This window comes from Oryzias latipes, chromosome 1, assembly GCF_002234675.1.
Source record: "Oryzias latipes chromosome 1, ASM223467v1".
In the NCBI taxonomy this organism is placed as follows: Eukaryota; Metazoa; Chordata; class Actinopteri; order Beloniformes; family Adrianichthyidae; genus Oryzias; species Oryzias latipes.
The window spans coordinates 11,489,190-11,512,991 of NC_019859.2; the positions used below are offsets into that span (position 1 = coordinate 11,489,190).

Consider the following 23,802-nt stretch of genomic DNA (forward strand, 5'->3'; position numbering starts at 1 on the left):
TTAATTTTCCAATTATTAGTTCTTTTTTATAACCATAAGAAAGTTTCAGTTTAGTATTAACCCTTTAACACTGTCGCTCTTTTCTCGTAACACTTTGACCGTTTACACCAGTGGTCCCAGAGATGAAAAATACAAAATATTTCTGATATTTCGGTTATTATCTGATTTTGAAGGCAGTTTTATTTTGTAAACTACTGGATTCTCCACCGCATCCGACTCATTCTTTTAAGTCACATGTAGAAACTACATTTCTTTTCTTGGGAAAAGGGCCTGTGAGGAAACAGAAGAGCCTCCCACTTCAAAGAAAAAAAAGATTTTTTTAACAGACAAAACCAGGAGTCTTTACTCCAAATATGGATTTATTACGACAGTTGTTTCCACCGTTGTTATTTATTTTTATTTTTTTAATCCGTCGCACCTTAAAAGGCGAACGAAGTTGAAGTTGATGCACAACTTTTTTTTTTGTTTTTTAGTTTTCACTTTGACAGTTTTGGGTTAAGGGAAAATCTCCACAATAAATAGTTTCTACACAAAATCCAGTGCACAAATAAAGTTTAAACCAGCTGCAGATATTTTACGGAGGGTAAAGATAAACTTTACCCCCAAAAGTTAAGGGTAACTGAAAGCAAAAAAAAATAAATAAATAAACAATTCAACACTTCAGCCTCGTACTGGCGGATTCATGAAAATATTGTCAGACATGAGATTGGAAATCACTGGTTGATGCAATCAACGTGAACCAGAAGACATTAAGTCCTCGACCAGGAACCTATCTTACTTGGAAACAAAAAACATTATTTCAATTAGGCCTGCACAATATACCGCAAATTTATCGTTATCGCGAAATCAAGCTGTGCAATATGTATACCGCAAAAGACGGCAAAAATCGCAATAAATGGTTACCTTAAATGTGCTAAAACAAACTCATGGCAGCTTGAAATATTGAACAAATGAAATAAATCCCTTTATGCATTTAACCAATCAGAAGGACCCGTTTACGCTTTTGATCAATCAGATGAGCCCTTTTATGTTTGATGTTTGCCTCCTACGTCGACAAGGGTCATTTGGAGTATAATTTTTAAACTGTTGCAGTGAAATGGAAATGATGTTTTTGTTTTTTTTGCTATCTGTTTATATAACGCAATTTATATCGTTATCGCAATATTAATTACCAATATCGCATATCGCGAGATTTCCTCATATCGTGCAGCCCTAATTTCAATTATATTGACCCTAACATTTACAGTTTTTCCCGTTTTAAGCCCTAAATCAACTTTTTTCCATGATTCTAAACACTCCTTCCTTATGGTTAGGATTAGGGTTTGCGTAAGTTTTAGCTGCAGGTAGGTCCGTTTTTACTGATTCGGATGTGGAGAAAAGCAGCTTTTCACATCGGCTTTGCCCCGAAAAGCATCACAGCAAAAACTTGCTTTTCTCTGTGACAGGTTACGCAGGAATTACGTTAATTGTGTAAACGGCTGAAGAGTTACAGTAATTAAAAGAATGTCAACACTGGAGCTTTAGTGTTAAGCGGTTAAATGAGAGAATTCTATATGTGAGTTCAGTTTTAGATAACCAATAAAAGACTAGATGCATGTGCATTTGTTTTCTGGCTTTAGCTTCACCTGACGGTAGAAATACCAATTTTCTTACGTAATCTTGCAGTAAAATGTTTTTAATCGTTAAACTGAAGCTGGGTTTCCAAACAAAATCCAAGTCAGCAATGTCCAAAACAGACACAATTCTATTCTTTTCTTTTTTACCTCATTCTATTGTCTTTTATTCTGATTAAGTTGCTTTTAAAAAAACTACATTTCGAAAGGATAAGACAGTGTTTTATGGTGTTCTTTCCTAATGATAAGCAAGCTGAGATTATATAATACACAGAGGAATAAGGCTGAGGTAACGTGCTTTATCTTGTGACTCTAAGTGCGCACTTTTAGGAACCATTCAAGACAGGAAAGAAGAGGCAGAAAGAAGGAGGAGGAAGAGGTACAGTATAGACGGTAGAAGAAAAAAGAGGAGGGCGGAGTGGGAAGAAGAACAGCAACTAGATGTTGCTCCATTATTGAGCAGCAGCTAAACCCCATTGTGCCCCAGCAATTTGAAGACAGTGATGAAAGCGAGGGGCTACGATGGGGAGGGGGTTGGTGGCTGTGGATGGGTGTGAGGAGCGCTGGGAAAGGTGGAAGCTGGGAGAGGGAGCAAAAAGGAGATACCAAAAGTAGAAAAAAGCTGAGAAAACAGACAAAGACAAAGGAAGACAGATAGTGATCTATAGGTGTGCCGGGCAGTCCGCTACAGCGCAGGGCTGCTCCCAAGTGTGCGAGGTGTGAGGAATTAGAGGGAACAATGTGAAGTGGCGAGGGAGCCTCGGATGCCTGGCGGTGTCTTTGCTCGCCGTTTCAGCCAATGCCCCCCCCCCCATCAGACGCGATATTTGAATACTGCATGTGGATGGAAACCACGACTTTAGCTTTTTAATCAGCCTCATCAGACCCCGAGAAGCTTTCAAGTAGAGTTTCTCTAACAAACACACACACACACACGTACACACACAGGCACACAAAGCATCCCCTCTTGCCTTCTGTTCTAAATTTACACCTAACATGAGAACAGGAAAATGGGGGTAGGAGGAGGCAACGAGAAGAGCGAGCGAGGTAAGGGAGTGAAGATGGAGAGCAGGGGAAGAGCGGAGGAGGACAGACGGAGGAAGATGCCAGGTTGAGGGGAAAAAAAAACAGGAACAGAAGAGGGAAAAGCGCACAAGATAGGCAGAAGAAGTTCGACAAGGCAAAACTAAATTGAAAAGAGGAAAAAAAAAAACGAAGGCGGAGGACTAAAATTTGATTTAGACAGTGAGCAACAGTCAGAGAGAAGGGGAGGGGAGGATAAAGTAAGATAGACTGGTAGAAAGATAAGGAGGGAGAAGGACAGCGGTATATTAGTCAAGGTGTCCAGTCGGTGTATTGCCTGCTGTGCAATACCACCCTTCTGATTTACTCTGCCGAGTGACTGATGAGAGGGAGGAAGAAGAGGGATACAGAGATGAGGGGATGAGGGAGGAGGGAGGTCTCGCTACAAGCGTTTAGGCCAAATTAACGGCGCCTCATAAATTAGTCTAACAGCCAAACCGGCAGGTCTGGAGGGGAGGGGGATGCGACTGCGTGCAAGTGTCTGTGTGTACACAAGAAAAGTAAGTGCATGTATGAGAATGATGATGCGTCGAGGGGGAACAATTTGAACCAGCGCAAACAGATTACTCTCTGATAAAGAAGCAATGCCCAACCGCTCACTTACACAAACACAATCTCGCCTTGATTACCACGAAGCGTCTTCGCCCGCATCAAGCCCTCATAAGCAAAAATAGCAGGAACACTAGTGCTATATTCCATCGTCTACCCTTCGAGTCAGAAGGCTCTTTCACATTTTCGCATCAAACCAGGTTAAGTATCAAACGTCCGTTGATTACATCTTCGAGCTGGAACCGCACTTTTTAGATGTCTGCTGAGGAACTACCCGCAGGTATGACACAGAAATCAAAGGCTGACCTGAAGATGACCTGAAACAGATTACATTGATTTTTTTCTGGGAAATTTATTGAACTGCATCATCATAAATCCAGAAGACTACTTAACGTTAATCCCGCTGATTTGCAATGTAAATACAGTATGTAGATTACTTAACATAAATCACACTTGAGTATCTGTTTCTGGACCAGGTGCTGATCATATCACCTGTTCTGTGCTGTGGCAATCTAGAACCTTCATCCCTGTTTTTGGGCAGGAACCCCTGCTGTTCATGCATGTGTGTCAATAAAGTTCAACACTGGATTAACCCTTTCAAGCCACATTCACAGTGCCCTAGGCAACGCAGATTGAGCTTGACTTCCAAAAGTCTATGTGAATGTTAGTTTCGGGCTCTTGCGTTCAAAATTCTTGCGTTGACGTGTCACTACGCAAGTTCCCATGAGCGTTTTCATGATGCGCGGCCATTGAAAACGCGCTAAAAGTTTAACCAGTTTGACCTAATCAGAGACTCGGATTTTGGTAGCGTCTTTTTCAAAACACGGAAGCACCAACTGTTTGAAAATTGATCATAGAGGAGAAATGAATAATTGCGCTTTGTGTCTGGAAGGAATTATATGACACCAAGTCTTTCGTATATCTAAACACAGTTGTGAAAGAAAAAAACTGGAGCAAGATTCACGAGGTTTGGATCACTTGAACATTTCGCACCAAGGACGCTCTATTACCGCATTCTTGAACTTAGTGACATACCGTAACTCTTCAACCGCTTTTTGCCATGACAATGAATCAGTTGATTCCGATGCGGAGAAAAGCTGCTTTTCATATTGGCGCTAATGTAAAGCTGGTAATGATCTCATCCACCAGAGAATCAGTTGATTTTTGTTAATCTGTGCAAGCACTTCACTACTGTAAAGCGTTTCATATCAGTGCAAGGCTGTTTTTCTCTTCAGAATCCACTGAAATTATGGTATCTGCATAAACTATTGACGACTAAGGTAGTGGTGAAAAACTTTAAATGTTGGAGATAAAGCTCTGGTCTAAAAAGTTAATGTGTTTGCAACTTTTAAAGTGACAAAAATAATGCAAAGTCAAATTAGAGTCATTTCGTCAACCAAGACTCAATGAATGAACAAAATGGGTAGAAAATAACTTCCTAATTTGGCTAAAATCGATACAGTTGACATCGTTTTCATTCGTTTTACCTTGCCACTGCATGTAGTATTCAAAAAGACAAAAACAACTCTGAGAAGGTTGACAAGTTTTGTTTTAGAAGTTGAATAATCACATTGATAACCACAGGTAAAGTTCATTTTTCTGTACAAACACGGTGTTAGGATGTCATAAAACGTTGTGTTGAGTGTTAGTATTCTGAGGTTTTTCTTGCAGCAGGTTAATTTGTAGCAATGCAGCAACATTTCACACTCTCATTTGGTATGGTTTTGTTTTTACACTGGGCCCACCAGACCACTGGGAAATGGCCCAGAACTAAGTGCCTTTGCCTCCTCACTGAGTTGTTTTTACCCACACAAATGTATGTTCTCCTACTTCTAAAACAGCTGTTTTTGCTGTTTTGTCTATGCACTTAACTGAGCTCCAAAAAACCTTTCAGTTGGTTTATACTAAGCTTGGTTAAATCAAAAACAAGAAATAATAAATCCTTCCTAAATTTAGTAAAACATGTCTTAGATACTTTGGATGTAAACATACTGGTAGGGAAGCAACGTTTCGCTTTCTTCGCAATTCGGTTCGGCTTCAAACTGAGAATTGTCGCATCCCCATAATGAACACAAGTGAAGTTAGAATTGGATTTTTGGACAAAGCACACACATTCCCCAATAACATTTTTGTAAAATCTTGCAAAGAAATAACAGCAACTCTCATTCAAAGTTTGTTTTCTTAAGAATAGGTCATTTTCAACTGTTCATATTTGGAGTAGCCGTGGTCGACCTCTGATCGACCTCTGATCCTCGGGCAACACTGAACCTCACATTGCCTCTGATGGTTATGGGCTGGCGACAGTGTTTGCTAGCGGAGCCGCCATCAATGTGTGAATGTGCATGGGTGAATAGGACTGTGACTGTAAAGAACTTTGGGCCTTTGGGAAAAGGTAGAAAAGTATATGCCATTGTCAGAAGTAAGAGCTCTGTCTCTCCCTTTGGTCGCTGGGGTACTACAGCTCCCAGCAACCCCAGCACACACTTCCTTGATGCCGCACACCTGACTTTTATTCATTCAATCAACCAAAGCATATTTAAGCTCTGCACTGAGTGAAGCTCAGTGCGAAGTATAGTTTGTGCCACTCTGCCTTCCCCACCGAGTGGTCTATTTGGACCTGAGCTTCTGTCTCATGACCCTGAGTCTGACATTGTTTGCCTGCCGACTGCCCCAACCCTCGCCTGGATCCTGATTATCCTGTCTCTCCTCTGATGATCTTGTGCTTGTTATTGACCCCTGTCTGCCTGACCCTGATTTAGCTTTGTGGACCTTTAGCTGAGCTAATAAACCTGCTGCATTTGCCGTCTGCCTGTTCTTGTGACAGCCGTTTACCACTTACCATATTTCACATCTACCAATCAGCAAATCATTCTCCAGAGGTTTCCGCACTATAAGGCACACTTAAAATCCTTAATTGATAACAACAAAAAACAACAATGCGCCTTATAATCAGTAGCGATTAATATAATGATTAATTCTGGTTGTTCTTGCTGATATCTGAACAATTTCTGTCACAATGTCTGTCTGTTTTTTTATTTATTTATTCTTTTTTTTATAGAGTTGCAAACAACTTTGGGTGCTTTGTAGATACTGCTCCAACCTTCGCCTGGATCCTGACTACCCTGTCTCTCCTCTGATGATCTCATGCCTGTTATTGACCGCACACGTGTTGCGGTGTCGGACAGTCTTTTTTTAATTGTTGCAAATCCGGTTGAGGGTCACAGGTATTGTGAATATGCTGACGTGGCTAATGCTCCTAACATGGCTAATGTGTAGTGTGTTATAAACAAGTTCTTGAGTTACTGTGAGTGTAGCTATTAAAGTGTGTTTGAAGGACTTGTCTCTGACTCTTATGCCTCGCCTAACGCGCCTTGTAGTTGGGTGCGCAATATATATGACATCATTTTGAAAATAGACCGTTTATTGGCCGTGTGCCTTACAATCCAGCGCACCTTATAGTGAGGAAAATAAATTAAAAATGAGCAATTGTTGTTGTCATGTCTGCAACCTCTCAGATTTTATTATTTCAAATGTTTAACATCCTTGAGTGGAAAGTAAAGTAACTGTGAGAAGGCGAACGCACACCTGGATCCCTACAAATTGCCCTCTCTTTCATAGAATGTAAGTTTTCCGGTGCACTTCCACCTCATCTGGTATCAATCCTCCCTCCTATATGTTACTTATGTCAGCGCCTCTACATTATAATGAAATGTTAACTCTGTCACAAGTGCGAACACTTGCCAATCGCTGTGTGATTACAGCAGTGCTTGACTGAGTGAGATAATAATACAATCACACACATGGACACACACACTGAAGCAACCACACACCAATCTTGGCAGTGTATGGTAGATGCTGGGAGTGATTAAAGTGGCAGACTTCTGAGTGTGTCACCTGCTGCTGGTGTATCTTAAATCAGGACAGTGGGGCTCAGATTGGGTATTGACTGGCCCACAGAAGTCTCCATCCATCATGCTGAGAAACGATAGCGCAGAGGCCGGCCTGATGTAGCCATATACTACTGATGTCGCTGGCTGACTGGCTGGGGGGTGGGGGTGGGGGGTGTGTGTGACGTGAACTCAGGGTTATGGCACAGGCTCTTTTTCCCCTTTATTTTTAATACAGCATGGTGAGCAGTCAGAGAGACGCAATTCAGCAGGAGATGTGGAATGACAGGCCGTCAACATGGGGATAAATGTTCACAGCGAAGCAAAAAGCCACCTGTGACTAACACAAGCTGACAAACACACTTCAACATGCAGCACTTATCATAAGAGTGAAAGCCTCCTTTTGTATCTCTGTTATTGAGAGGGCGAGACAAAAGGCAGACGGTAGCATCAGTACACACTACGGATACAGCTTTGGGATCAGCCTCAGTCATGGTACCAAGCGTCAACTAGAAATTCCTAAGGTTTCTATGATTTCTCCAGTCACTTTAACGTAGGCCGGTATTAACAGTAAAATAAAAAAAAGTACAATATATGTAGCTTACTGTTAAGTAACACATTGTCTTGTCAGGCCCCCAAAAAAAGAGGAAAAATCACCACCTGGATTTAACTAAGCAAGTCGGGAAGAGCATCCCATTGGAATACAACTACAATGATTAATGTGTTTCAGCTGGCAACAAGCTAGGTCAGCTTATTACCCGAATATACTGAATGACCAAATTCTACCGTCAATAGATTTTTTTTTCCTTTAATGACATAGGAAATATTCCAGGATGACAATGGTAAGATTCATATTCCTCAAACTGGGAAGGAGTTGCTTGTAGACCGAGGAGGTAACGCAAGGCAGTGATGGGAAGAGTTAATAGAATGTCCTGAATAAGCAGCAATCTACCTTTGGTGACTCTTCATAGACTTTTTTCCACTGGAACGCAAAAAGGATCTTCTAGGTTTCTTTAAAACCCCCATCGTGTTACTTCTGGGGCTTATATGTCTTGTTAAAACTCTGACACGCAACATTTCAGGGTAAAGACAGAGTAAGAATGACTACAGGATCCTGTTCTTCGAGGCAACTGATCTGTAAAGGTTCCTCTAAGTACAGTGGTCCCCAACATTTTTGACGCAACGGACCGGTATGACATAACACAAAACTTAAATGGACCAGTCTTTCAAATGTAGGCGGTGATTTTCATAACAATACTACGATGAAAGTAGAGACATAACAAGGCGAACCCCGAGCTTTTATTTTGACACACATAACATTGTACATCGCACAGGTGTCATCATCCTCTCCCCTTCCCACACTCATGGTGGAAAAAAGAAGTACCCTCTATTAAATGTAGCTTTCTTTTTTTTGGAAATCGAAGGCTCATCTTCTGTCTCCTGGTTGGGCGTATTCCCCTTGACAAAGAAACTTTCCAAAGACGTTTGTTGTTTACTCATTTTGCTAGCTCCTGGGTTTTATTTTAGCGGTAACCTATCACGTGACCGAGAAGAGCGACTTGGCCAGTGTCAAGAGTGACATAGACGGATGTAACAGAGAACCGGGCAATTTTTCAAAATAAAACATCTTTCAGATTCCGAAATAGATAAAACAAAAGTAATGTAAGTTTTTTTATTCTTTCTCTGCGGCCCGGTACCAAATGACCCACAGACCGGTGGTATTTTAGGTGTCACCGGAGATGTCTCTGAATAGCAAACACTCTTTGACATTGCTTAAATCCTTGATCATTTACTTAATCAACGTGAATAAGATGATTCTGATCAGCTTTGCAACGATATGCAACTCTTTATGAACGTTAAGTGATCTGTAACGACGCAAAGCCGCTTTCCTCCGTGACAGTCAACTTATTTACATTGATTGCATAAGCATTTTACTCCTGGAAAGTGTTACACTTCAGCACAAAAAGCTGTTTTTCTCCACTACAGAATACACTGGAAATTCTGTTAATTCCGCCAACGGTTCAAAAGTTATGGTCAAAGAATGTAAAAGTATTAAATTACCTTAAAAACACCTATTTTTGCATAACATTTACACAACATTTCTTCCATAAATCTGAAACTGTACATAAAACTAAATTCCAAGTGGTCAATGAAGACATATTAAGTAAAAAAAATTACTAGGATTGAGAACAAACAATTTTTATGTTTTTAACAAAGATTAAAAGACTGTGTAAACACAAATTTAAATGTTTAAATCCGAAAACAAAGCAAATACTAGCTAAAGAAAATTGGAAAAATGTCTTAAAAAGCAGGTGAATCTCCACTGAACTCTTGATTGGTTGATTGATTGATTTAATTGGCCCTTTTTAAGCAATTTCAGCAATAAAAACACAGGAAAAAGCCAACAAAAATAAAAATAAAACATCTGTAAAAGCTGTTCAATATGTTAATTTGTTAATTTATCAAAAAATATATATGATGCTACCTTCTTGAACTTATTGTTCCTTAACATAAACAGACATATTTGCACTCAAACAAACAGTTCATACACGACACATAAAGACTGTCACTAAACTACAATGTTCTAATGATTGTTTTCCAAGTGGTGTTACAATTATGTCACAACTCTTATGTCTGTTTAAAACCAAACTTGTCAAAGCTAATAACTTTTATAAAGCCTTCAAGTGAAATTTTGAAAGAAAACCATCCTAATACCATTTTGGCATCAATCCTGCATCATAAATTCCTCATCAGCAGTGAAGACTTTGGAAAGCCAGTCAAATGAGCAGTGAACCATTTTTTAGCTCAACCTCTGAAGTCATGTGATGTCATGACCTGGATGCCAGATCTATGTAGCTAAAGCACAACTGAGCCCGGTTTTTTGTTCTTTTTTTGCCATTTTTATTCCTTTCACTTCAACAAGTAACTAACTCCCCAGTCTAACAGTCAACATAGTCAAGTTAACCGTGTATGAAGTCTTGACCGGTGCTTTCAGCTTCAAAACAATTCTCATTAGCACCAAACAGGACTCTCTTTGTCCACACACTCTGCCTGTAAGAACATGTTTGTGTGCTGTGCTTAGCGGTTGTAAGTAAAATCAACCTCTGCACTAAAAATAATAATAATTCGTGCAGAGCCCTGGCCCAACAACACGCATGAAGAACTATTCTAACTTCACGGACAGGAGGTCCTAATTAGGAGGTTTGTGTTGGAAAACACCAGTGGCAGCAATGCATCTACCCACGGCAGAGTCCAGTCTGCTGCAAGAGCTTAATTCCTCATACTAATGTTTGTGACCTTAATAGGTAGACAAATCAATGATATTGCTTGAATACGCTGCATTTTTTATAACAGATCCGTCTGATGTTCAATAAAGAGCTTGAAAAAGGAAATATCACGGATGCAATTAGATTAGATTTTTATATTAAGTAAATTCAACTTGTAAATATTTTTCCCTTAAGCTTGTAAAAATGACATACTACTGTTTTACTTTTTATATTGGTTAGTTAACTTTCACAAAACATTTGAGTAGAAATTTGATTAAAAAATATATATATTTACATTAAATATGTGATAGTTGCTTTTGGTTGTTTTACAATCAAGAAGAAAAAAAACTGGCACCTAAAGACAATAAAATTGGCAGGTTAACATTTAAATCAGAAAATCTGTGCATCTCCAGTACATGCCAACACACACTCAGTCTGGACGGCCTGAGCAGCATCTTTTGACTATGTGCCTAATGATAATAAATGAGCCATCATGAGTGGGGAGGGAGACACTAAGTCATCGCTCCCATCGACAGGAGGAAGACTGGGAGCACCAAGGTCACCCCACTGTCAGCATCACTCTCTCTAATGACTCCTCGCGTTCTCCCCCGTGCACACACATGCACATACGTGTGCGCACAGGTATGAACAGCGTCATAACAAGTCCCATCCGTGCCAGGCTCACACTGACAAATCGTCCAACAGAAAACACCATATTGGTTCTTTGTCACCTTAGATGCAACCTGAGATAAAATAAATGCTCTGTATCAACGAATAAGAGTTCTCACTTTTAAAAATGAGTTCTCTATTTACTCTTAACCAGCTGTAGGAGACTCAAGACATTCATGGGTTAACGTTTTCCTTTCACATTTTCAATTAGGCAAACATAATAATGTGAATGTTTTCACGTTTTACCCCAAAGCTTGTTGCAGTTGTCTGCATGGATTCAGTGATAAAACATTATCAACAGTTTGTTGGCAACAAAATATTAGATTATGTAATACTTCCTTGTTGTTTTTCTTGTTTGCTCTGTCAATATTAAGCATCTGTAAACGCAGAAAGATAGAGTACAAGGCTTTGAAAGTGGATATGTTAGCACTAGGAGACAATCATGATCTTTATAAGACACCCAGGGTGCAAAAATTCAATCAACACTTCGGTAATGGATCTTATTGGATGATAATCTGCCAAGCCACCAGCTCGGATCAAAAATACCTTTTGGAGCTGAGGACGTAACCTGCTGGAGTCTATTTGGAGCCAAATGCTAAAAGTAAAGCTCTGTGAATTAATTAATTAAATTAATTTAAATTAAACTTTATTTTTATAGCACTTTCCTGCTAAAAAAAGAATCTCAAAGTGCTTCCCATAATAAAATAAATAATAGTAAGATTTAAAAAATTTGTAGTTCAAATACCAAATAGAAATACTATTAATAAAAATAAAATAGATAAATAAAAACACGTAAAAAACCAACACATACACATCCCAGAAGTAGAATCAAAATAAATCGGATTAATTGTTACTGAGATTTTTTTTTTTTTTAAACTTGTCCTGTCCAACAGCTAGGCAAACAGATGAGAGCCGAGGGCCTCTTGTGTTGGACATATTTTATTTTAAAAAGAGGGGTTATTAATCTTCAGACAAACCAAAGGTATGTCTGAATAAACCCCTTTTGTAATTGAGGCCAAACTTTATTAATTTCAATCATGTTTGAAAATCTTTGGTGTTGGACCGGACGGAAAAGGAAAGAGGGGAAGAAGAGAGAGGGACTTTAGAGAGAGGGGGGGTAGGAGGGTGATAATAGGAGGGGAAGGGGGGTAAGACCATGAAGCAGCATAGAGCAGACAGGTTTACTGGTTTTTTATCATTACGGTATGGTTCAAATGCAGTACAAAAAGGGCGGGGCCTGTTCACACACACTCAAATATTATCAACACACCTGCTAGCTGCAAAAATGTCCACATGTCAACATGTACACAAAACAGATAGTGTTCATGAACGCATACCTATGCCTTTAAACCAACTAGTGTGAAATCTTTCATTCATTCAATCATGCAAACTATTAGTGCAAAGGTGAACTAACACCTGTGCTCAAGTGAGTGTTTATGTTCTTCTAAAATGGATGGTGGAATGTGAAAAGAAGGAGGAGGAGCGCCCAGCCACCCCCACACCCAGACCCCCGCCGCAGCAGCAGCCGGAATTCCCCCAACGCCATACGGGAACAGGCAGGGAACAACTGCCCCCCGGGCGACCAAGACCGCCACCCAGGCCAGGGCCAGCAGGACCGCCGCGAGGCCCCCAGAGCCAGAGAGCAGGGAGGCGCGGAGGGAAAGAGAGCGCCGCCCCAGCCCAGCCAGGAAAGCAGTCCCCCCCCCGCCGCGCCGGAAGAGCCCAACGCAGGGCCCCACCGGAGAGGGACGCCCACAGCCCCAGACGAGCACCCCACCACCACCCAGGAGTTCCGGGCATCCCCCCGCCCCGACCCCAGGTACGAGCCAGGACCCCCCAAGGGAGACCCGCTCCGCACTCCAGGCAGCCACCCACCCAGCCCACGGTTGGTCCAGGTAGGAGCAAGGCAGGGGCCCGCCGCCCCCGCCCAGGAGGGGGGAACCCCGGGGAAAAAAGGGTGGCCCACAAGGGGTGTTATAAATATGGCCCGACCAGGCTCGGCCATGTTGGAAGTTTGGCGGGGCCCAGCGCCCAGGGGCAAGGACCAGGACCCACCCCCCAGGGACACGAACACCCCCGGCTCAGGTGTAATATGAACCCCCCCACCGTGCGGAGAGAGCACCGCCGTTACTGAGATTTCTAAAATTAAATGAAAACATGTAGACAACTAAAAACTATATATAGGCTTTACTAAAAAGATACGTTTTAAGTTTGTTCTTGAAAACCTGCACAGTGGACAAAGCCCTTACATCCTCAGGGACGCTGTTCCACAGGTGAGGCTGTTCCTCGGGTGAGGCTGTTCCACGGGTGAGGCTGTCTCACAGATGAGGCTGTTTCACAGGTGAGGCTGTCTCACAGATGAGGCTGTTTCACAGGTGAGGCTGTTCCACAGGTGAGGCTGTTCGACAGTTGAGGCTGTTCCACAGGTGAGGCTGTTCCTAAGGTGAGGCTGTTCCTAAGGTGAGGCTGTTCCTAAGGTGAGGCTGTTCCTAAGGTGAGGCTGTTCCTAAGGTGAGGCTGTTCCACAGTTGAGGCTGTTCCACAGGTGAGGCTGTCTCACAGATGAGGCTGTTCCTAAGGTGAGGCTGTTCCTAAGGTGAGGCTGTTTCACAGGTGAGGCTGTTCCATAGGAGAGGCCCCCAGTGCTGATATGAGGCCTCGCCGTGGGTTTTTGTTCTGACTTTCACCAGCAGACCTGCACCTGTTGTCCCAAGGACTCTGGGACAGTCATAAGTAAATCTGATAAAAATGAGGAGTCAGTTCCATTTAAACTGTTATAAACAAATACAAAAGAACCTTTAAAATCCATCTGGAAGCTGACTGGAAACCAGTGCAAACATTTCAAAGTTGGAGTGATAGGCTTCTTCTTTCTGGTTCTAGTTAAATGCGTGCAGCCGAGTTTTGGTGTGGTGTGATTCCTGAAGCTCATTGGTAAAAGATCTGGACAAAATGAACATTTTTGAAATGTTTGATCCAGATGATGGAGGAATTGGTCATTTTGTTCAGTTTTTGGGGGTTCTTAGTTGCCATTGTGTTTAGATATGTTGTGTCCTTCTGCTCAGGCCTGTGGCTTTCACACCTGGTTTGAGTTCATTGCCACGCCTGCTGCTCGATTTGATGACACCTACAGGGTTTATGGTTGAACAGTTCTCTGCTAGAGCCTTCTTATGCGTTAGCCTAAGTATTTTTTGTCGTAGCAGTTCCATGGAGTCTTGATTAAGACGTACTAAATGGGCAGCATTTCAAATTCAATGTTGATAAATTGAAAATTATGCAGATGAGTGTGTTATTTGTGGTTATATACCAACTTAAGGAAGTGCAACATTGAAATACGGGTCGGTGGGCTGAAAAGCACCGTGAAAGAAGGTCTAAATTGAGATTTTTCTCCAGAATCCAAAAATGCATTCTTTGAACCTAACGAGCTTCTGTAGTCCGACCAAAATTGCTGATTAGAGTTTATGCGGTCGTCTATGACAAACTAACCCGTCCAGGATACTGTATATCCTACATATCCCCAATAAGTTCCAGTTCTGATCTGTTTTTCAGCTTTTGTGCCCCCTCCCCCGTCCCAGTCTCACCTGGTTTCATGGCATAATCGTCAACAGCTGCTTCTCTTTTAGGTAATTAGTCCTCCGTCTATTTACAACCACAGTTTACAGTCTGACGGTGTCAGGTCATCTGTTTTCTGTCATCTGGTTCAGTTTTGTTCTCCCTTGTTTCTAGTTTGTCCAGTTTAGGTTTTCAAAACGCAATTTGCTCCTGTGTGCGTTTGTTACACCATCGTTATTAGAATCGTTTTAACCATTTCCAATAGGGGGAATTGTGTAATCTAGCTTCAGCTCTGGCGTTAAAAAATATTGTAACTCTGTAACTGTTCACGTAATTAATAAAACTCCAATTGATTCTAAAGCTGAGAAAAGCAGCCTTGTGCTGAAATGCAAGACTTTACAGCAGTAGAGCAGCTTTCATTTCTGCATCTGGAAAAACATCGATTGGTCGAAGAGTTACTATCCTTCAAACAGCGAGATTTATTTTTTCCTGTTGCCGGCAACAGCTCCGGTGCTTTTATTTGTTTATTTAATAAAATTTGTTTTCGAAAAAATGTTAATAATAAAGTGCAGTCAACATGACCCAACAACAATGATAGTAAAAACCACAATAACAAAAATAATATTAATATTAACACGTGTTTGAAAGGGAGCAGGCAGCATATAAGCTTATTAAAACCTGCCCCGTAAAAATACAAATCAAACAAACAATAAAAATAAATAAATTCAATAGATGTGTTTTCAGCATAACCATAATATAATAATTATAATTTAATGGTCATAGTCATGTTATTCTTCATCAATATACACAACAATAAACACTAATAATAATATTTAATGGTTAAGGAAATCAGAAAGAAAATGACAAAGAAAGTGATGTTTTTTATTTTTATGAAAATTAAATGTTTAACGCCAAATGGGCTGTTTATTTTGTATAGCTGAGGCACGAAGGCGTTTACAGAGGGGTTCCTTCTTTAGAACGCTTGTTAAGCGATGTTCCACTTGTTGTATAATACAAGCCAACAAAAAAAAGTCCAACTGGGAGGATTAAAATTGGATCAAACATCGTTTTTTTAGCTGCCTTTGTTTCTAAAAGATTGCAGCATCTGTATCACAAGTTTGTTTTAGAAAAATGTCAGCTTCTGCAAACGGTGGAGATAAGATTTCCCGCTCGTTGGACTTCTACCTTATCGCAAGAAGGTTTGCGGTGCAGAACTCAACCAGGACCTTTCCGTGTGATCATTCTGACATTTACCCTACAGTCCACGATAACTGAGATCTTTTAGTGCAAAAAAAAGAACTTTCCTTTTGTCCATCATAACCTTTCACTCTGCAAGTACAGTTGATAGTGATTTATTGTTTTTGAGCTCTCAGGTTGTTTATTTTTTTGGAAGAACAGGAAACTTGACAGCATGAGCTGCTGAACACTGTTGTTTGCTGTACTCTAAAGTTATCTCTAACATTGTAGCATCTCTTAAATGAGTCATACTACTCTGTGCTCTAGTCATATGCCAATCCTCACACCTCACACGGCAGAACATGAGCAACCAGGTTTGCCCTTTAGCAAACCAGCAGATCGTATCAGAAAAAAGACTAGGATTCTCACCTAATGAGCCGTCCCGCTTGAGACAAAGACCCCAACTCTAACCCAACGACACAAACACTTCAAAGCAGCTGATTTCATTACGGCTGCACTCAAAACACAAATTTGAGCAAAGGAGGCGTCATCACATGAAAAAAGCAAAAAAAAAAGGAACAGGAAGGTAGTGCCTTCACTTTCAACTCGTTTTTTTTTTTTTTTCGTCAGACGTGCACACATCTGTGCATGTGCGTGCACACGTGTACGTCGCAAGTTCAAACTTGAGCTGTAGAGAGCTAATTTGCACCACATTGAAATGCATCTCAATTAAAGAGAAACACATCGAAGTGCCAGGGGAGGAGAGAGAAGAAAGATGTGAGAGGAGGAAAAGGAAGAGGGGGGGGGTGAAATAGATAGTGTGTGAGTATAGGGGACAGGGGGGGGCTCAACTATAACTGGCGAGAAAGAAGAGAAAGACAGAATTGGAGGGATAGGGTGTGTTTTTCGTCTTCTCTCTGGGAAAAAACATGTCGTTTGGGATGAATCAAATTTAAAAGGGGGAAAAAAAGGGGGTCTAGGAAAGTTTGAGGTGGTGGAGAGGTGGTGGTGGAGTTAATTACCCCCTCCTCCCTACCTTTGGTGAGATGCCAGCACACCGGGGTTCTCCCTTTTTAATGCCGTGTTTGTTTGCACGTTTGCACCCGGCTATTTTTAAAACCATAGGCCGTCTCCTGTTCGTCTGAACGGACGGAAGAAAAGGCAAAGCGATTTTGCATAATCACGTGAGCAAATCTGGAATTTTTGCCTTGCACTGGACGCCCCACTTGTCCCATTTGTCCGTCATAGAATGAGGATAATGTGTGAGAGTGCATTCTGTGATTTATCAGATGTGCAGATGAAAGACCAACAGAAACCGGAAGACCGAAAGGAAGAAAAAAAAGCGCTCGCAATCTGTCACACACAGACAAAAAAAAATCTGGATTTGTTTTTTCCAACCATTTTGCATGGATGATATGTTCTTATGACTACTGGTGCTTACCCACCATCTTAACAACTCTTAATTCAGTCAGAGCCCCCATTAAGCACAGAACGCCAAACTTGTCTGCATTTTCCCAAAAGCTCTTTGAGCCGCTGCCTGCCTCTGGTCTTCAAATAAACAAAGCTATCACCACAGAAAAGAAAGTCCTTGTAATCTTAGTCTGATGGAAGATGAAGCGACACTACTGCTAAGTGCAGCGGCGGTACATTGCTAAGCCATGACGTAATGCACCTGCTTATGGACATAGTCAAAGAAAAAGGACCGTCAGAAAATGTTCACCCCAATCTACCGTATTTCCGACATTATAGGGTGCACCGTCAATGAATGGCTTATTTTTTAACTTATGTCATATTTATACCGCATCAAACTGCAACGTGCATTGCGCGAGCCAAAAGAGTCAGAGATAAGTCTGTACCTCAGTCAGACTATTGACTGCGTTCACAGTAACTCTAGAGCTTGTTTGTAACACGCTACGTGTTAGAAGCGCTAGCTGCGTTAGCCGCGTTAACGTGATAATAATACCTGTAACTTCCAAGCAAACTGACGGATACCGCTAAAACAAACATTACTGTGACCATGCTAACTCCCAACCTTGTTAGTAGCACGAAAAAATAGGAGTCCAACACCGCTACACGTTAGCCGTGTCAGCGTAATCACAATACCTGTAACTTCCAACCTTGTTTGCCAAATGTAAAATAACCGGACTGATACCTCTAAAATAAACGTCACTTTAACACTAACTCTGAACCCTCTTAGTAACACAGACAAAACAGCTCAACACCACCACATGTTACCAGCACTTGCCTATTAATAATAACATCTAACCCTGTGTGTAACTCGTAAAATATACAGATTGACCTTTTGAGGGAATGCCTTATACCCCTTGAAATCGCTTCAACATAACTAAGAACAATCAGAATTAATCCTTGTATACTATTGTTTTTTTACAGAAGAAAATTAAGGCTTTTAGGTACGCCTCATAGTACAACATATACTGTATGTAAAGCCTCTTTCTAGTCACTCATATATCAATGATAGTCCATGGCAAACAAGATTGATGGTGCTCCTCTGTAAACTCAGCAAAGAAATTAGGTCTTTTTTTCTCATGTGTGCCAATTAGAGCTGTAAAAAAGAGATTGAGTAGTTAAAACTTGGCCTTTTTTTGACAAAAATCACACCACAATCACAGCTAAAAGCTCCCATCATGCTTAATCTCTAGTTATAGGGAAAGGGTACCTTGTCTGTCGTGTTTCAATCCAATATAAATTGAAAACAATTAGCTATTGACCTAATTCAAACATAGCTGTGACCAGTAAGTGTTTTTTCCCCCACTCCGATCTAGTTTTGATCTATTTTTAAAGAATTTCCAGTTGTCTTTTAATTATAATGATGATGTTTTTAGCCAAAATCTTCTAGGACATAGTTTCTGCAGAGTGGCAGTAGTTCATGTATTGTAGGCAGGACCTTTGGCATGGAGCAACCCCGGCCCCTCTTCCTCTCCGCATTGCTGAGAGCTTGGAGCAGGGAGCTTGTAGCCCGCCATGCGCAATTTCTACGTCACAAATACAATCTTTTTCAAATGGCATTTTTTCATCTGATTCAGATTCACATCAATTAGATTAAAAAAAAAACTGAGAAATGCAACTTTAGGCTTAATTTTTGTTAATAAAAGTTCTCCATTGTCAAAAAATTGAACACGTTAAAAACACCTAATTTACAATTTTCATCTGAGTGGGTCTGTAAGAGTTGTAGTGGGGCAAAAGAAAAATACTAATAACTGGTTTTAATGGCTGACGAATGAAAAATGAATGTGGGACACTCTGAAGAGCAACGCTTTTTTTTCCCCCTAAGCTGTCAGATTCTTTTGAGAAGCACAACATATACTAAAATAACAAGAACGCGCGCCAAGCCTTTCATGTGACTGCATGCAGTTCAACCCTGCGCTGAGTTAAAAGGTCCTGCTCTGATCAAGAGAGACTGCCTTCACCATTTGGAATTTAAAAAAAAAAAAACAATGAAAAAAAAAACCAACGAGGGCCTCCGTTCACACATGAAGCTGACATGTTCAGTTACCATTAGAATAATGGCAAGGAGTAGGGTCTTAGGGAGGCAGTGAGGACTTTTAAAAGATCCTTTAGCAGTTTGTAAAAATCCCTCAGTTGAGATTATTTATAGAACATTATCCTTACAAATCAAGTTTTAATAAAAAATATCCCCACATCCTCGGGTGTTGACATGGTGCTGGTGTTAGCATCCAACTCTCTGATGCAAAAGCCGCCACTGGGTTGCTTTGATTCATATTAGACATGCACCAATTGCAATTATCCTGGCTGATTCCAACTTCCGATGTCTTTTCTTTTTTGTTAGCTGTATATTTTTGAAGGTCTATTATGGTAAATATGGCTAAAAGAGAATCTAAATGTACGGTTTTGGAGGTTAGAAAGCATAATTAAACACATAACGCATCCTCTTTTGGTGTTATTTTAGTGGTATTTAACAACCAATGACCATTAATAGCTTTTTTTAATTCGAAAATGTCAGACGTGAGAAGGTGTTGAATCGAACAGAACAGACATTTTTCACTGAAAAGTTAAGCCATTTATTTTGATTACAAGGTCTTTCACCTTGTTTTCTTACTTATTTCAGAATAAAAGAAAAAGTTTTTTTTTTCTCCTTGTTGCTCAACATTTGAAATAAAATTCCAGACCCGAGCAGGGTAGAAAATGTTCAAATAAATATATACTTCAAAACTGTGTTCTGACATGACTTCTGACGAGCTTGAGGCTGTGGCACGGCTCTGCCCTACCTTCCCACCTTCTTTATTGCTCAGCAAAAGGAGTCAAACTTAACTATGCAACTTCTATTCATTGTGTTGGCTTTTATTAGACAGAAAAATGCATCTTGGACGAACTGTGGCCGGATTTTCCGCAGAAGGGGAAGCTATGCTGTGAGTCAAAATCAAGTGTGTGGACAGTATTTTCTTCGTAACCTCGGATTGTCTAGTCTGACTGCACAGGGAGTGGATTTTATGAAGCAGATGTTATTGGTAAGAAGTCTGTAAAAAGCTCCAGATCCTACGCACAACTAAGTCCTGACGAGTTTCCCAACTAATGAAACAAAAACTCTTCATCAAGCATCAAAAAGATATCTCAATCAATAGGAGTCAATGGTTCAAGATTTCCATCTTATCAAGTGATTTGTTTTTGGACAGAAAAACTTCTGTCATTAAAAGCAAAAATAACTACTGTCAGCTTTGAAGTGACACCACAGCAGGTGGTGACAGGAAAAACTGATGTGTGTGTGTGGGGGGGGGGGGGGGTGCAGTGGCTAAATGTTTGGTTGACCGCATGATAGTCGGTGATGTCTATTTGCATGAGTTCCTGACTGAGACTCATCTAAACAAAGTGCAGGAGGTAATTAGAAGGTGGAGGGTTTTGGACACTTTTTTTCAACATTCTTCTCTTGTGTTTATCTTGTGTGCCCCCCCCCCCCCCCCAATGTCAACTAAAGTCTGTGGTGTTGCTTGGACAATCTTTTTAGCCATTTAGACTTCAGCTGAGCTCAAATAAACCATGGCTTTCAATCATATAAACCTCAAGCTGGTAAAAAAAAAAGACATGTAAAAGCTAAAAGATCCTGCTGCAAATGAGTGAGGACTGTGACAGCCAGACACATAGGGATATGAGCTAAAAAGGAAAAAACTGCTTACACGGATATTCTCTCCCTCCAGAACTTTGAGTTAGCATAATCCCTCTCTTTCCTTCTTGTCCCTTTTTTTCGCTCAATCATTCTGTGTCGTTGATAGGAGTGGCACACACAAACATTGTGCACACTTTTTTGGAGGGAGTGTTAACAGGGGGATGGCCTCATACTGTACTTGGGAGCACCGCAACACATTAGCAAAACTACTCAGACAACCTCTGTGGGCACTTTTGTCTTGTCTTCGGTGTCTTTTATGGCCTCTCAATCTGCCCTTGATGACACCGCTTATGAGCCTTTAAGCAGCGCTCTGTTGTGCATGGGCCTGACAGATCGAGATGTCATTACATTAAGTAGAAACCCTCTATTAGCTCCAATGGTGGCACATAACCAGATTATCGGCTGCGGACAGCAAGTGTGGCTATGTGGGAGGTGAGATGATAACGGATGGCGTGTGGGAGAGTAATGTTTTATGTTGGAAGAAGTGTGATATCTCCATTATAGACAAGCCTAATTGATAAACAGGACAATAAAAAAAAAAAAAAAACACCAAATGGCCCCATACATTTCTGCAGCCCTTTAGGATGACAATGGAGAATAATAGCAAATTAGGAATAGGTATCAGATAATGTCATCATTGAGAAGACATAAAAGTCTAATAAAAGCCCCCCTTACTTAATATATGAAAAAAAATCAGGGGTCCCCTAAGGACCAACCCTCCCCTCCCACTCTCCAGCCGGCATCACTACCCCCCACCCCCCCGCCCCTTTCGTGATATGAATAACGACCATAGTGGTTATTATCACAAATGGACACGTTTAATTCGCATGCGTAATAAGGATGGAGATGCCCGAGGGAGGAAGAGGGCAGCGTTCCCACACTCTTCTGATACACTTCACTTGGGATCATCTCACACACAAATAAAGAAAACAAAAACAAAAATCTCAGTTGTGCACAAACAAAAGTCGACAATCAATAAAATGGAAAGAAAGTGCGCGCGCGCTCACCAGAAAGCCGGGATCAGCGCGCGGGGTGCGGAGAATCCCGAGGAGTTTCTCGCGTCTTTCTTCGCTCCAAGTTGAAGGCAGGAGATCGGAACGGATCCCACAGTCTGCGAACACAGAGCACAGTTGAGATGGAATAAAAAGGGGGAGTCCTATACCTCCAGTCTCCCGGGCTGCAATCGAGGTCACTCGCTTTTTACCCGCCCACCTCTTCCCCCTTTTTTTTTCATAAAGTACATCAATATTAACACGTGTTCTGCGCGCTCAAGCGGGGCTTTACCTCTTAATGAAGACGGAATGACAATCGGGGAGTAAATGAGACGGGCAAAGGAGCTGGTTAGGCAGCGGCTGTCAGATTTGACTTCAAACTAGTGCTGACGATGCGCACACAGATAAGAAGAGCAGGAGGAGGAGGAGGAGGAGGAAAGTGAGAGAGGGAGAGACACGGAGAGGAAGAGGGGCAGGGAAGAGCCAAGCATCCACTGAGAGGAAGATCTCCACGGAAAAGTTCCTGAAGTGGATCAAGACAGATCAGCTGGGGAGGGCAGGACCAGTTACTTGAAAGGTCCCAGTATTAATAAATGGATTTTGATCGCATTTATTTGAAGCCTTGTGCTGCGTATACAAACTAACAAACTACACACAACTTTATTCTACACCATGCATGTCAATACACGCAATCCAGACTGATTATGATGACTTTAATGATAATGACTTTAATCTTTTAGTTTCACCAATTTCGATGTCACTCCTACAGGGGCGGAGCTTAAAAATGTTGTAGCTCCGCCCCTGCACTCTTGTCAGAATATCTTTCTGATGACAGTAGACAGTGTTTGGTCACATGACCCAGTGTTATATACAGTATATTGGACCCTTTTAATGCCAGTTTGTCCCACATACACATTTTGACACCAACAACTCAATCAAAAACATGTTAAAGATAACAGAAACAATTAAAAGAAGCGAATACAAAATGTATATATTTTAGAAAACAAAAAAACTAAACGCAACAAAATAAAAACAAAACAGTTTGGAAAACAAAAGTCATTTCAAGAAATGTTAAAAAACTAAACAAAATAGGAAACCAGTGTAGGTACCGTAACCATTCGGCCTGCAATAACCGTTCGGGGTCCTTTCGACTGAGGATGACGTCACACTACGGTAGCCCCACTTGGACAAACTACATCGCGTGGAGATCAGCTTGGGCTCTACATATTTTAATTTCACGTTTCCTTTTGTAATATAAAGTTATTTTACCCCATAAGTTGTGTCTGACATTATTCTTTGTAATGTTTATAGAGAGATTTTGCCATAACCCACTTAGTAAAAAGATCTGTGGCTTTTAGAACGACCCTTCTGCTCTACACAAGATAACCGTGTCTCTGAGCAGAGCAGCTTTAGCTTCGTGTTCGCAGGCAGGGAAGGTGCTTTGTTATAGAGTGCGGTCCGGAGAAGTGTTCGGACCGCAGTCCGTTTCGCTGTAAATGCCCTTAATGATAATCATAACAATAATAATAGCACGTTTAGAAGATAATCTCGCTCCATGTCGGAGCTCTGCTTGTTTACAGGATCGTGTAATATCTTCTTCTATGGTGGTATTATATGGTGGTAATTTGTCCAGACCAATCACTATCTGACATGTCATCGGACTAATAGACAGCCAATCACATATTGTGACATCAGCACTAGTCGAAGGACGCCGAACGGTTGTTGCCGGCCAAATGGTTATGGTACCTTAACCAGGAATGTCTGGGACTATGGGACATCACTGTTTAGATGATGACATTTGTCCTTCTTTTCAACAAAAAATGTCTAATCCATCCAGTCAGCAAAGTCTTATAGCACCAATATTTTCAGTTTTACGAT

The 23,802-nt window shown here is 41.1% G+C and overlaps 1 protein-coding gene across 24 annotated transcripts in view; it reads right to left on the bottom strand.

Moving 5' to 3' along the window:
• The window catches only part of LOC101165944 (receptor-type tyrosine-protein phosphatase delta), a 227,019-nt gene extending 204,677 nt beyond the window's left edge, over window positions 1-22,342 (bottom strand). For 15 of the 24 annotated variants that reach the window (XM_023956023.1, XM_023956073.1, XM_023956047.1 and 12 more), the window contains exons 1-2: window positions 22,217-22,342; window positions 21,940-22,043 (exon numbers count right to left, since the gene is read on the bottom strand). The gene's annotated coding sequence lies outside the window, so the exon portion shown is untranslated. The remainder of the gene's footprint in view (window positions 1-21,939; window positions 22,044-22,216) is intronic. The other 9 variants (XM_023956083.1, XM_023956082.1, XM_023956072.1 and 6 more) reach the window with 1 other exon arrangement.
• Between the last annotated feature and the right edge of the window lie 1,460 nt (window positions 22,343-23,802).